The sequence below is a fragment of the Euprymna scolopes genome, chromosome 45 (assembly GCF_053919585.1).
Source record: "Euprymna scolopes isolate OS-2025 chromosome 45, ASM5391958v1, whole genome shotgun sequence".
Lineage (NCBI taxonomy): Eukaryota > Metazoa > Mollusca > Cephalopoda > Sepiida > Sepiolidae > Euprymna > Euprymna scolopes.
In genome coordinates, this window is record NC_136526.1 from 35626725 (window position 1) to 35643011 (window position 16287).

At 28.9% G+C, this 16287-nt stretch overlaps 1 long non-coding RNA gene across 1 annotated transcript; it reads right to left on the reverse strand.

The window, feature by feature from the left end:
* Positions 1 to 1895: 1895 nt before the first annotated feature.
* Positions 1896 to 15947, reverse strand: LOC145269426 (uncharacterized). The gene is made up of 2 exons (XR_013865051.1): positions 15684 to 15947; positions 1896 to 5496 (listed from the first exon to the last, which is right to left on the reverse strand). It is a non-coding gene; the product is annotated as an uncharacterized LOC145269426 (long non-coding RNA).
* Between the last annotated feature and the right edge of the window lie 340 nt (positions 15948 to 16287).

A 16287-nucleotide genomic window follows, 5' to 3' on the forward strand; every position in this document is an offset into this window, starting at 1 on the left:
TTTTATATCATTGTAATAATGTTTTATATCATGGTAATAATGTTTTATATCATGGTAATAATGTTTTATATCATTGTAATAATGTTGTATATCATGGTAAAAATGTTTTATATCATTGTAATAATGTTGTATATCATGGTAATAATGTTTTATATCATTGTAATAATGTTTTATATCATTGTAATAATGTTGTATATCATGGTAATAATGTTGTATATCATTGTAATAATGTTTTATCTCATTGTAATAATGTTTTATATCATTGTAATAATGTTTTATATCATTGTAATAATGTTTTATATCATTGTAATAATGTTTTATATCATGGTAATAATGTTTTATATCATTGTAATAATGTTTTATATCATGGTAATAATGTTTTATATCATTGTAATAATGTTGTATATCATTGTAATAATGTTTTATATCATTGTAATAATGTTTTATATCATTGTAATAATGTTGTATATCATGGTAATAATGTTTTATATCATTGTAATAATGTTTTATATCATTGTAATAATGTTTTATATCATTGTAATAATGTTGTATATCATTGTAATAATGTTGTATATCATTGTAATAATGTTTTATATCATTGTAATAATGTTTTATATCATGGTAATAATGTTGTATATCATTGTAATAATGTTTTATATCATTGTAATAATGTTGTATATCATTGTAATAATGTTTTATATCATTGTAATAATGTTTTATATCATTGTAATAATGTTGTATATCATTGTAATAATGTTTTATATCATGGTAATAATGTTTTATATCATTGTAATAATGTTTTATATCATTGTAATAATGTTGTATATCATTGTAATAATGTTTTATATCATGGTAATAATGTTTTATATCATTGTAATAATGTTGTATATCATTGTAATAATGTTTTATATCATTGTAATAATGTTTTATATCATTGTAATAATGTTGCATATCATTGTAATAATGTTGCATATCATTGTAATAATGTTGTATATCATTGTAATAATGTTTTATATCATGGTAATAATGTTTTATATCATTGTAATAATGTTTTATATCATTGTAATAATGTTGCATATCATTGTAATAATGTTGTATATCATTGTAATAATGTTGTATATAATGGTAATAATGTTTTATATCATTGTAATAATGTTTTATCTCATTGTAATAATGTTTTATATCATTGTAATAATGTTTTATATCATGGTAATAATGTTTTATATCATTGTAATAATGTTGTATATCATTGTAATAATGTTTTATATCATTGTAATAATGTTGCATATCATTGTAATAATGTTTTATATCATGGTAATAATGTTTTATATCATGGTAATAATGTTTTATATCATTGTAATAATGTTTTATCTCATTGTAATAATGTTTTATATCATTGTAATAATGTTTTATATCATGGTAATAATGTTTTATATCATTGTAATAATGTTGTATATCATTGTAATAATGTTTTATATCATGGTAATAATGTTTTATATCATTGTAATAATGTTTTATATCATTGTAATAATGTTGTATATCATTGTAATAATGTTTTATATCATTGTAATAATGTTGTATATCATTGTAATAATACTGTATATCATTGTAATAATGTTTTATATCATTGTAATAATGTTTTATATCATTGTAATAATGTTTTATATAATTGTAATAATGTTTTATATCGTTGTAATAATGTTTTATATCATGGTATGTTTTATATCAGCATAAACACTCGGATCAAAATAAGAACATCAATACTCCAAACCAAATAAAACAGTCTCATCAAGCTCATTAGAAACTATCAAAGATCTCATCCAAGACGCACTGTGGAGTAAAACATTTTATGTCCTTACTGAACAATATTAGGAAAAAGTAACTGAACAGGTAAATCCGTCTGAGAACTTTTTATTAGAGAGATTAATACATTTTTAAATTTAGCATATTATTTGAGGTGCTGAAAGAATTTACAATTTACTATTTTCCTTTTCTTTTAAATTTTTCCTATCTTATACCACTACTAAAGTTTTAAAAAAATTAATTCTTTTCAAAATTTGCCCTGTTTATCTATAACAGACAGAACATAAGAGGTAAAAACTATTTCCTTGGAATATTTCTGGATTTTACGGATTCGGGTGTGAATTTTGGATTTCTAGTGATATTATTTATGTCTGGTTTCTAGTTATTTTCTTTTGGAGGAATTTGTTATGTTTTCATAGAGAACTAAACTGTCACCTAAAAACACAGCAAAGTATTCAGAAGTTATATTGTAAAAAAATCTTGTAGTTAATCAAGGCCAGTTACATCTTTATCTCTGCTCCAAAATTTCTGGGTGTTCTAATCACAAGTGCTTAGCCTTTTTAACGAAATCTTTTCCTGTATACACCAGTTGTTAGATATATAGGTTGACTTTAGCAAACAGTATTTTATACTGTAAACAGCTTAGTATTGAGGAGTTATATGACATTGTCAAACAAAATCTTGTAGTATCAACGCCTGTTATATATTTATTTCTCCTCCAATATTTCTCAGGTCATGTTTTACTCACAAGTATTTAGGTTTTTAAAGCAAATCTTTTCATAGTATATATGTACCATTTGTTTGATATGTAGATTGACTTTGGCAAATAGTATCTTATATGTTGTATCTATTAATATCCACAGAAAAAAACAGTAGCTTGTTGTATTATCGCCCAATGATTGTTGGCTAAATGACTCTGCCCACATTTGGCATAAAAGACATTTTCTCTTCACTCAGCAATTCAGATGTTATTCATCACCAATAATGATTCTATTGAATAGTTGTTCATAGTGATGATGAACTGCTGTTACTTATTTTCACTCAGAAACTCCGGATATTATTAATTCATAATCTTTTCAAATAATTAAATTTGTCTACGTTTTTGCTGACAATTTTTCCTTGTAATTTCTAAAGCTATGTTTGTTCATATGTATCACTAAACTCGATTTTTGGGAACAAGCGTAGTTACATAGTTTACAAGAATATGGCTTTTCACTCTTTTTTTTTATTTAACTTCAGTAAGTTTTAAGATATCAAGGGGTTAATCCCTCCTGGAGCTAACACTTGATTCTGTGATGATTTAAATTTATATCCGAGGGCTCTTTTAAGAATAGATGATGTTCCCTTTATGGCTGCTATTTGTATCTCATTACAGCTTGGTCTTCCAGGGGTTGCTTCTAAGTTTTTCTGAAGGTTCTTTTTTATTAAACCAGTTGCTCCTATCACAACCGGTATAATGTTTATTTCTTTCAGAGACCATGTTGTTTTTAGATCATTTTTTAGGTCCTGGTATTTTGTTATTTTTTCCCATTCAGCTCTATTAAGGCCAAAATCATTTGGGACTGTGACATCGATAATGAGCGCAGTTCTTTTGGGCTAGTTCCATATTACAATATCTGGTTTGATAGCTTTGTCTTTTATGTATCTGCCTGCCTGTATGTCTTTGTCATAGAACATGCTCACTTTTCCGTTTGATGTTATCGGTGGTGGTTCATGTTCCCAGATGTTCGTTGCTCTGTCAAGTTGCATCTCTCCACAGATCTTCCAATGGAGGTACTTACATACTTTGTTGTGACGGGCAGTGTAAAGGCCATCTGCCAATAAGATTGGGTATGCCGACATTAGATGGCTTGGGCTCTCAATTGCTGAGTGGCAAAACCGGCGTTGGCCATTTGCTTGTAGGCCCGCAATTTTTTTTAATCCATTTGTGTGTGTCTCTTCATATGTGTCACTAAACTTGATTTCTGAGTAAAGGAATATTCACATATCTCACAGGAATATGGTTTTTCACCAGTGTGGGTTCTCATATGTTTTACTAAATTTGATTTCTGAGAAGTAGAATATTCACATATGTTACAAGAATATGGCTTTTGTCCATTGTGTATCTGCATATGTATCACTAAACTTGCTTTCTGAGAACAAGCGTATTTACATAGTTTACAAGAATATGGCTTTTCTCCAGTGTGAGTTCTCATATGTGTCACTAAATGTGATGTCATCGTAAAAGAAGAACCGCACACTTCACATGAATATGGTTTTTCGCCACTGTGAGATCTCAAATGGATCGCTAAACCTGATTTAGTAGAAGATGCATAGTCACAAAATTCACACAAATATGGCTTCTCTCCAGTGTGAGTTCTCATATGTGACACAAAATTGGATTTCTGAGAACAAGCATATTCACATACTTTACAAGAATATGGTTTGTGTCCACTGTGAGTTTTCGTATGTCTCACCAAATTTGATTTTGTGGTAAAAGAAGAACCACAGACTTCACATGAATATGGCTTTTCGCCAGTGTGTACACGCATATGCTTAATTAAATTTGATCTTGTAGTAAAAGAAGAACCACACACTTCACATGAATGAGACTTTTCTCTCTGTTTCATTTTACTTCAATCCAAGTTCTCACTAATCAACGAGTTCTTTTCCTGGGGCTAACACTTCATCCCTCTATGAAATACATAAATATTTGAATATTACATTAAAGTTCCTCTTTACCTCTTAAACATTGAGTTAGTAAAAATGTTAAGAACATAATTTTACTATCTCCAACAGACCATTTAAATATGTTATATCTTTCTTGTGGTCTTTTAGTCTTATTGGATTCTCGGAAAAGAATTCATTTAGTATAATGGAGCATTCATCTTCGTACCATATACTTCATATAACATCACTTGGAGAAGGTGTAATATTCCCCATAAAAGCTAATGAATGGTGGCCATAACAATATCTTATTTGTGCCATAAATACTTTATTTTGAATATTTAGTCAAGGTTTACTGTCAGAGAAAGTAGCCTGATGCCAGATTGTCCTGACAAACCTCTGTACAGAGACACTTGAGGATAATGTCTTGTAGAGATTCAAGTTTCTCTCCTTTTATCTAGCATGTGATCGCATGTGTATCTTAATAATTGAATAATACAAACAAGAATAACGACATACCTCACAAATAAACGTGTCTTTTCTATTGCTGTGTCAAACTTTGTTCAATTAAAGAAGATTAAAAAATTTTACAAGTATATTGTTGTTTTAATGTGTTCGGTTGTTCATATTTAGAGTTAGTTTAAAAGTATGGATTCCATATATCACACAGTGTTTCTTTATCCTAAACATGTTACAACAATACACAAGAAAAACATTTCTTTTGAGATAATCTTGTTTAAAATTACCTGCAACATTGAAATCCTTACTCAGTTTGTCTCCTAAAAATTGTATGGGAAAATAATAAATATCATATTCTCTAGAACAATATAAAACAATAATTTGAGCAGATTTTTTTTTTGCAACTGAGGACATTTTTTTAACAGAACTTATTAAACAAATGTGACTTTTTTCTGGTACTTTGACAGCATTCTAATACAGAATAATCCAGAGAAATATGTTTTCAAAATAGATATTGTTTCTTTTAAAAATATACAATGTTTCACTGTGGTAAACTTCTAATCACCAAACGGATCCAAGGTGTATCGTCTGCAAATAAAAAAAAAATACATGCAATCTAAATATTATTTTGTGAATCAACACCATCTTCATGTTTATTGGAGTCAGTAGTAATGGTTTACATTCATGGCTTTTAAATAAAATAAATAAAATGAAGAAATAATGGGAATTTTATCATGACGTCCAATGAAGGTTATCCCATTGTACAACAAGAAGGAACAAAAATGAAAGAATACCACGATAAAAAATTTTTTTTAATAAATGGAAAGGTAAATAGGGAAAGAAAGATATAGTCAGTTTTATGTTCACCAATAACAGTGTCTGCCAAATTAGTCCCTCTGGCGGTTCTCAAAGAACTCCATTAACAATATTGTAAGGAAGAGTAGGGGTAAGAATATAGGTGTAGTCAGGGCTTACTGCGTGTCAAATAACTTAAATAAAACACGTCAACACTTAATCTTTTTAAAAGAGGGTGTATGTAAATTACCTCCCTTGTGCCATTAACTTAAATGTTCTCATTCGAGAAAATTTCAAGCCTCTTGGTTCTGTAATCCAAGAAAATAATCCAAATCTTCTGTGGTGTAATGTATTTCTATAGAAGATTTCTTGGTTCCTTTTGACTTGTGAATTCTAACGCCTCACTGGAGTTAGTATTCTTTTTTTACAAGGCCAATTCTAGGCCTTAAAATAGTTCTTTCTTCCTCGGTGAAGAGGTCGTTGTAATTTTGTTTAGAACTGATTTTTTAAACAGTCTTTTCTAACTAATTCTGTGTCATCTTCCTTGACGACTCCCGATTGAAGAAAAAGAAACCAAACCACTGGTTTCTCTTGTTTAAACTTCCGATTTTTAACGTCTTTTCTCTTGATGCGAGATAGTGAGCCGACTTCTTTCTCGTGTTCAAAACTTCCAACAAAATGGCGCACATATATCCTTTTATCAATCAAAAGGCACGCATTCAACACGTGATATAACCAGCAGTAACAGCACAAGATACACCAAGAAAGGGGGGGGGATAAAGAAGGGGAGGGAGAGAGAAGGAAAGACAGAAAGTGGAAAATAAAATTTCTACACACTCCTAATTAAAAGAAAAAAAAGAGAGAAAAAAGAAAACTCCATACAATATAATTAATACCAAATGAAATCAGGATATCTGTCTTTAACAGATTTTTGCATTCTAACAGGTCTCGACTGAGAGTCACTATTAATCTCATCTTCAACTACATGATGAGAATTATTAGAGGGTACTTGGAACGAATGTGAAATAGTGAGTTCGAAGGGGTACAGATGTTTGATCGAATGTCTTGGAATCCGTCACCTTTCTTTACCTGTACAGAATGAACTATTCAATCGCTTCCATGGTTGAGCTTTACTACTCTTCCAAGAAAGGAGGGGTAAAGAAGGGGAGGGAGAGAGAAGGAAAGACAGAAGGTGGAAAATAAAATTTCTACACAAAGTTTATAACAGAGAAACATCTGTAATTTTATGCTTATTGCATTATCATTTAAATTTACAACTTCAAGTGAGTGTATCATAATCACATAAAAAACCTACGAATATACACAAATAAAGTATATATGAAATCTAAATGTTATTTCATAAAATTAACACATAATCATTTATTACATTTATTGCAATCAGTATAACTGGTTTCTTACAGCTTTTAAATAAAAAAATTCACTCAAGATGTTAGATATTGGCCAGGCAATACCGAAAGATGTTTATGATCGTTATTTAATTTATAAAAATAGAATGTCAGATAGAATGCATTCATATTGAAATGTAATCAGTGAAATAAATATTTAAAGTTAAAATGTTTGCAGCTTTTGCACAGAACTGTAAAAACAAGATTAACCCAAGGTAGACCAAATATGTTTCCCCATTTGGCCGATGTAAAACCCTAGAGACTGTTATTAGTCCCTTAATGTTATAATTGTTATATGTCTTGTTAAACAGTCACAAGACAATAGTCAAGTTCATATCTAGACGATCAACTATATATACACGTCAATAAACACATCATATATACACCTCTCCATATCATACAGAAGCGGTCCTGGATATGACCTTAAACTATATCCAGTGGTGAGGCCTTAGCTTGCGGGCTTTGGGGAGTGTGGGGCCACCCTTTTAATTGCCATTGCTCTGAGGTCCACTCTGACCCGGAGTGGTAGTACCTGTTAGGGTCCCAACTATTGGTTAAATAGAAACCGACTTGAAAACAACAAATATATTCTATTAAAAAAAATTTTCTTCAAAATTCTTTGATTCGGCATTAAATAACCTGAAAAGGGTTGATATGCCGTAAAACAAAAACAACCAACCAACCATACAGAAGCCCTTGACAATATCTCTATATAAATAAAATGAACTCATTTTTTCCCGTCTGATTTTGACATTAATAGGATTAAAAATCAAGATATTTCATGCAAATATAATATGCACAAACGGCAGAACAATATCTGAGGTGTGTTATAGGCTAATTATTTCTCAAATTCCTCGATAATCTTAGATTTCTATACTTTTTCTGCTGAGAAGTCACGGCCAAAATCGGTTAAGATCAATGGAAGCGGTAAAATATTTACTCTCTCATAAATTCCTCCTCCCCCTGCCACCACTTAACACCATTTGGGGATCGTTCACAAGGAACAGTTGAGAAGAGAACACCGGTTTGGCTTCGTAGTTCTTTCATGTGAAGTTATTTAAAATCACTAAACTGCAGTGCTCTGTGGCGTAGTGGTTAGCGTGCTGGACAATTCACATTATATTTTCACGTTCGCGCCGACCTACCGTAGTCGTGTTTTTTTTTTTTTTTTTTTTTTTCCTAAACAACTGGAATGGACTTTTCTTGGTGGCCGAACTGTTAACGTTGCAGATGTTTGTTTTTTTTTCACACTTTATTTTCCTACTTTTACTCATGACTCCGGGTTTGATCCTTCCTACTTACCTACCATAACATTTTTTAAAACTCCCCCCCCGGTCCCGGAAACAAACACTCGGGCAACGCCGGGTACCCCCGCTAGTTACAAATAAAGTTTATCCTAAAAACATTACAAAATAACACAAGATGTTCGTACTTGACAATATTACTCAGTGGATTACCGGACTGATTAGACGATATTTAAGTGTGAATTTCATCTCACTTATGATAGAAAGGCATGAACCATCACATGTTAGGAGTCTATTTTACTTTAATAAGAGTTCATTTTATGAAATTAAAAGTATGCGAAGGTCTTTATGTAGGAACCAGGTTTTTCCAGTCAAACAACGTTAAACATATTTTTAAAAAATAGTTTTCAGATACTCTTTTGTGTTGAGCTACATTTTCTTATGTTTAAAATAATTATTAAAAATCATACTGGTCTTAATATATATTAAGACCAGTATCACCGTTTTGTGAAGGCCATTTTTTGCACGATATTATATTAGAGGCTAGTTGTGTCCAACTGCATTTGAGAGGCTAGTTATGTCTAGCCTTGCTTGAGGGGCTACCCATGTCAAATTGCATGTGAAGAGCTAGCTGTGTCTAGCCTTGTTTGAAGGGCTAGTTGTGTCTAGTTGTGTAGTGAGTTCTAGCTGTGTCTAGCTGTGTCTGGCTGTGTAATGAGAGCTAAATGTGTCTAGATGTTTAGTGGAGGCTCATTGTGTCTAGACGCTAAGTGAGAGCTAGCTATGTTTAGCTGCGTTTGAAGGCAGCCTGGAAGCCCTGGGAATGTGGGTGCCAAATTGGGCATGGGTTTTAGCGAGATGATTTTTAAGGATCATAGTTTATCTTGATATGCATTAATTTACATATCAAAGAAAGCAAGAGAACAGTAATTGAGTGATTGACAGTGGCGGATACAAGATGAGATAAAAAGTCATGTATATGCTGCCAATGGTTTATTTTTTCTAATTATATTATATGTACATACAGGTATATAATTAGATTATATGTACATACAGGTATATAATTAGAGTATATGTACATACAGGTATATAATTAGAGTATATGTACATATAGGTTTATAATTAGATTATACATACATACAGGTATATAATTAGATTATATGTATATACAGGTATATAATTAGATTATATGTGCACACAAGTATATAATTAGATTATATGTACACACAGGTATATAATTATATTATACGTACATACAGGTATATAATTAGATTATACGTACATACAGGTATATAATTAGATTATATGTACATACAGGTATATAATTAGAGTATATGTACATACAGGTATATAAATAGATTATATGTACATGCAGGTATATAATTAGATTATATGTACATACAGGTATATAATTAGATTATATGTACATACAGGTATATAATTAGATTATATGTACATACATGTATATAATTAGATTATATGTACATACAGGTATATAATTAGATTATATGTACATACAGGTATATAATTAGATTATATGTACATACAGGTATATAATTAGATTATATGTACATACAGGTATATAATTAGATTATATGTACATATAGGTATATAATTAGATTATATGTACATACAGGTATATAATTAGATCATATGTATATACAGGTATATAATTAGATTATATGTACATACAGGTATATAATTAGATTATATGTACATACAGGTATACATATAGGTATATAATTATAATGTACATACAGGTATACATATAGGTATATAATTAGATTATATGTACATACAGGTATATAATTAGATTATATGTACATACAGGTATATAATTAGATTATATGTACATACAGGTATATAATTAGTTATATGTACATACAGGTATATAATTAGATTATATGTACATATAGGTATATAATTAGAGTATATATACATACAGGTATAGAATTAGATCACATGTACATACAGGTATATAATTAGATTATATGTACATACAGGTATATAATTAGATTATATGTACATACAGGTATATAATTAGATTATATGTACATACAGATATATAATTAGATTATATGTACATATAGGTATATAATTAGAGTATATGTACATACAGGTATATAATTAGATTATATGTACATACAGGTATATAATAAGATTATATGTACATACAGGTATATAATTAGATTATATTAACATACAGGTATATATTTAAATTATATGTACATGCAGGTATATAATTAGATTATATGTACATACAGGTATATAATTAGATTATATGTAAACACAGGTATATAATAAGATTATATGTACATACGGGTATATAATTAGATTATATGTACATGCAGGTATATAATTAGATTATATGTACATACAGGTATATAATTAGATTATATGTACATACAGGTATATAATTAGTTATATGTACATATAGGTATATAATTAGAGTATATGTACATACAGGTATATAATTAAAGTATATGTACATATAGGTATATTATTAGATCATATGTACATACAGGTATATAATTAGATTATATGTACATACAGGTATATAATTACATTATATGTACATACAGGTATATAATTAGATTATATGTACATACAGGTATATAATTAGATTATATGTACATACAGGTATATAATTAGATTATATGTACATACAGGTATATAATTAGATTATATGTACATACAGGTATATAATTAGATTATATGTACATACAGGTATATAATTAGATTATATGTACATGCAGGTATATAATTATATTATATGTACATACAGGTATATAATTAGATTACATGTACATACAGGTATATAATTAGATTATATGTACATGCAGGTATATAATTAGATTATATGTACATACAGGTATATAATAAGATTATATGTACATACAGGTATATAATTAGATTATATGTACATGCAGGTATATAATTAGATTATATGTACATACAGGTATATAATTAGATTATATGTACATACAGGTATATAATTAGTTATATGTACATATAGGTATATAATTAGAGTATATGTACATACAGGTGTATAATTAAAGTATATGTAAACACAGGTATATAATAAGATTATATGTACATACAGGTATATAATTAGATTATATGTACATACAGGTATATAATTAGATTATATGTACATACAGGTATATAATTAGATTATATGTACATGCAGGTATATAATTAGATTATATGTACATACAGGTATATAATTAGATTATATGTAAACACAGGTATATAATAAGATTATATGTACATACAGGTATATAATTAGATTATATGTACATGCAGGTATATAATTAGATTATATGTACATACAGGTATATAATTAGATTATATGTACATACAGGTATATAATTAGTTATATGTACATATAGGTATATAATTAGAGTATATGTACATACAGGTATATAATTAAAGTATATGTACATATAGGTATATTATTAGATTATATGTACATACAGGTATATAATTAGATTATATGTACATACAGGTATATAATTACATTATATGTATATATAGGTATATAATTAGAGTATATGTACGTACAGGTATATAATTAAAGTATATGTACATACAGGTATATAATTAGATTATATGTACATATAGGTATATAATTAGATTATATGTACATACAGGTATATAATTACATTATATGTATATATAGGTATATAATTAGAGTATATGTACATACAGGTATATAATTAAAGTATATGTACATACAGGTATATAATTAGATTATATGTACATATAGGTATATAATTGGATTATATGTACATACAGGCATATAATTAAAGTATATGTACATATAGGTATATAATTGGATTATATGTACACACAGGTATATAATAAGATTATATGTACATACAGGTATATAATTAGATTATATGTACATACAGGTATATAATAAGATTATATGTACATACAGGTATATAATTAGATTATATGTACTTACAGGTATATAATTAGATTATATGTACTTACAGGTATATGTACATTTTCTTTAATTCGTAATCTTAAGATTTGTATTCACTAATTATTGTTAAAATAGTTTCAGAAAACTAATAATTATTTTTCCAGAGATTTTTTAAAGTTGACCCGAAATTTGAACAAAATTTTGTTTTTTTAACATATGAATACATGAGGTGCCTTCAATAAGTTTCCAGACATTTTTTCGTATGGGCACTTTTATTGATAGTAGACACATGATACTTTAGTCCCTTTTGAAGTAATGTCCTCTGGCTGCAGTGCACTTGTTTTATTATTTTAATAATCTTTTAGAAGGCCACATAGAAGTCCTCTTGTATGAGTGTGTCAATGATCCCTGTCACAGCTTCTTTCATCTTCTCGATTGTCTCATAACTACAGCCTGTAAGGTTTTCCTTGAGCTTAGGGAATAATCAACAGTCACAGGAATTAAGATCTGAACTATAGGACGTGTGCACATGACAACATCTTTCTTTCATTTTCTGAGCACTGTTAGAACAAATTTTGTGTAAATATTCAGCTTCTTCAGTTCCTTGTAACATCAAAATGTACACCTATTGTCTCTTTAGACAAACGACCATTCTTATCCATGAAATTTTTTATTTGGCCAATCAACTTCGATGTTGTGACTTTCATACTCCTTCCACACCTCTCATCATCCTTCACAGACTCCTGGCCTTCCTTGAATCTCTTATGCCACACAAAATCTGATGCTTGATTCATGCAAGATGGTCCAAAAGCAGTTTAAAGCATTCCATACATTTTTGTGGCATTTTTTTTTCAAGTTTAAAACATAATATTTTTGAATAACGTTCTTCTAAAGTATCCTCACATCTAGATTGCATTTTTTAAATTCACCAGTTGTGACAATAAGGTTTTATAAGGTGTATTCCAATTCCTGCTGCAGTGTCAGAAATTGTATAACTTGAAAGGCGGATCTTCATTGGTTGATATAAATGGATGCCTTGTTTTGTTACAGCCTTTCTGATTGGTTGATTTAAAATTTAACTCTGCACATGTGCAGGGAATTCAAACAAACGAAACGTCAGTTCCTGATTAGCTTTCTAACACAGTGGACGTCAGTTCATGTTTATTGTCAAAGCTTCATGGACTCATCAATTTAAGGGCGAATTAGTCCGTTTGTGAGACAATTTAATCTAACTGATTAGATTATCCTTCCAGATGAAATATTGTCTTTTAAAGCAGCAACTCTGCTGACATTGGGATCCTCACGTCTTTGGAATATAGACGCCTTGAAAGAATGTGGGAATATTGAACACTAAACAAAAAGGCAGTTTTGCAGTTGTGCCCGGCTAATTCCAAAATAAGATCAGCAACTCTAGAAGGGCTATACCAGGATATTACACCATCCAATAACGATATTTTGAATTATTAAAGTTTTATCAGCATATTACGAATTATTAAAATAAATAAAATGTTTACATATTTAAATATTTTTTAAATACTTTTTAAACTTATTTTAAGTTTTAAGACGGCATGAGAAGGGATATATATTGTTTAATTTTCAAATTTGTTTTTAATTTAAATTCATATTTTGTTTGTGAACAAAATAACATGTAATTTGATAGTGTACCATCCTAATATGAACCTTCTAGAGTTGTCAAACTTAGCCCGGCATAATTGCAAAACTGCAACAGACTTGAAAGAACGACTTGAATGACACAAAGCATTTTTGCAAATGATAAAACGATTCGAACAGCTGCAGCAACCAGGTAAGTTTACTTTTCATTGTTGTGTCAATATTTTGTATTCCAGAGTTTTGAGTTTGTGAAAATAAATTTCTCACAATAGCTGCTCATTTGAACCTGAAATCATAAAAGTTGGTCAGTCATCTCATAAGATGTATAGCAATAACATACTGAATTTTCAAAAGTCTGTGACAATTTTAAATGCCAGTACAAAAAAAATCTGGAAACTTATCGAGGCACCTCATACATGTTTTTCCATTGAGAGATTAACTTTGATCTGTTACCTTTAAAACACAATCAAAATGTAGACGTACCCCCCCAATAATTATGGTAAGCCTTTTTTTACAAAGCCCTTACATATTTTCTACAAAAAGTAACACTTTTCCCTGATATCTTATTTTTAGATGTAATGATTTATTTTTTGTAATAATGTATCAATACAAATTACAAATATTGTATAAATTAATATTCGTGCTAGTGCAGAGAGTGATCCGCGCTATTTTTTAAAATCGTATTTCCACGTTTAATTAAAGTTTTATTATATGTTTTTTTTATTCAATTGTAAGTGTAAGTACAGAATAGGTACAAAACACCATTCCCTCCCCATGTTAAGAATGGCTTTTTTAAATAATAACGTTATTATTTCAGCACGGATCACTCTCTGCATGAGTACCTTAATATTTTTCATAATTTTTTGTTGTTGTGCAAAATAAAGTTCCCTCCGTCTTTGTTTACATTCTTCATCAGCTGATATTTGTGTTTTACGAAGAATTCCTTGGAAAACTCACTACTGATTAATTTTTATCGGTTTTAAAACATGCAGACGCACTTGGCTGTTTTTCAGAATAACAAAATATTTTAAAACTGGTAAACATATACCAGAAGATACATGTTAAGGTCATTCGTCGTGAGGTATAAATATCAGCTGACAAAGAATATAAACAGAGACGAACGGACTTAATTTTAACCAACTTTTCGATCGTGTCTCTCATGCATTATGTTTTATTTATTTCATTGAATTGGCGGTACTTGTACAGTTTAACCAATACATTAAAAAATGAAAATATCGAAAATGGTTATATTGTACGTATCCGTTTTGAACTGAGGATCTCAAAAAAAAAATTCACTCAATTTCATCAAGTAGTTTGGGTTTTTTTTTTTTTACAGCAAAAAAAAAATTTGTTATGATACTATGCAAAAGGTTCGATTTTTAGGAAGAAAAGCTAGTAATAAAGATGGGGGGGGGGAAGCTTGGCGCTTTACCAATGTAAATCTTATCAATGTAAAGTTATCTCCCCGTAGCGAGTTAAAAATTTCCATAATGGCTGACTTCAACGCGCTCTCATAAAAACGTGTTTTTCCGCTGAAAAAAAAAAAAAAAACTACTCAAGCAAATTAAATGAAAAATATTTTTTTCAGAGATCTTCAGTCCAAAACGGATACGTACAATATAACCTTTTTTTCGATATTAGCATGCTTTAATGTCTTGATTAAACAGTAAAAGTACCGAATTGGCAAAAAAAAAAAAAAAAGAAAAAACAAAAAAGATTAAAATTGTTTTTTGGGTTTTTTTTGTTTTTTTTTTTTGTTTTTGTTTTTTTTAGTTCAAAATATCTTACCTTTCATTCCTGGAAATTCTGTTCGAAAAAAATAATAATTAGCAAAACAAAGGGGGCGGGGGTGATTTCTTTTTTTGTTTCAAAAACAGAAAATGTTGACAGTTTGGTGGGATTTCTTTGGTAAAGAAGATAAAATTTCTATTTTGTGTGTCCAATTCATTAAAAAATAAATTAATTAAATATATGAAAATTGAAAAGAATAAAAATTAAAACATTAAAAAAAAACATGAAACGTGAAATCGTTAACGCGCAATTAAAGGTCATCAAAAAGCGGTGTACATCTCATTTCGTTCCTTGTTTTCAAAGGTCCGTTTATCAGTAACGTGTGAGGAAACATCCTGACAATTTTAGAATGTAATTGCTAAAAGAATTAGATGTGATATTTTGAAGACGTTTGCTCCCAAAGCGGAGACATTTTGGTAAATTTGCATTTCAGGTGCGTAAATTATTAAACTTAAAAAATGCTCTATTTTTAATAGTTTTAATGGTATTTTTTAACGTATATTTTAATTATGATAAAGCTTTATATGGTTTTATTAAATAAATTTGAGTGTAATAATGTGTTCTTTAAAAAAGAAAAGCAAAAAAATTAGCTAAAAATTAC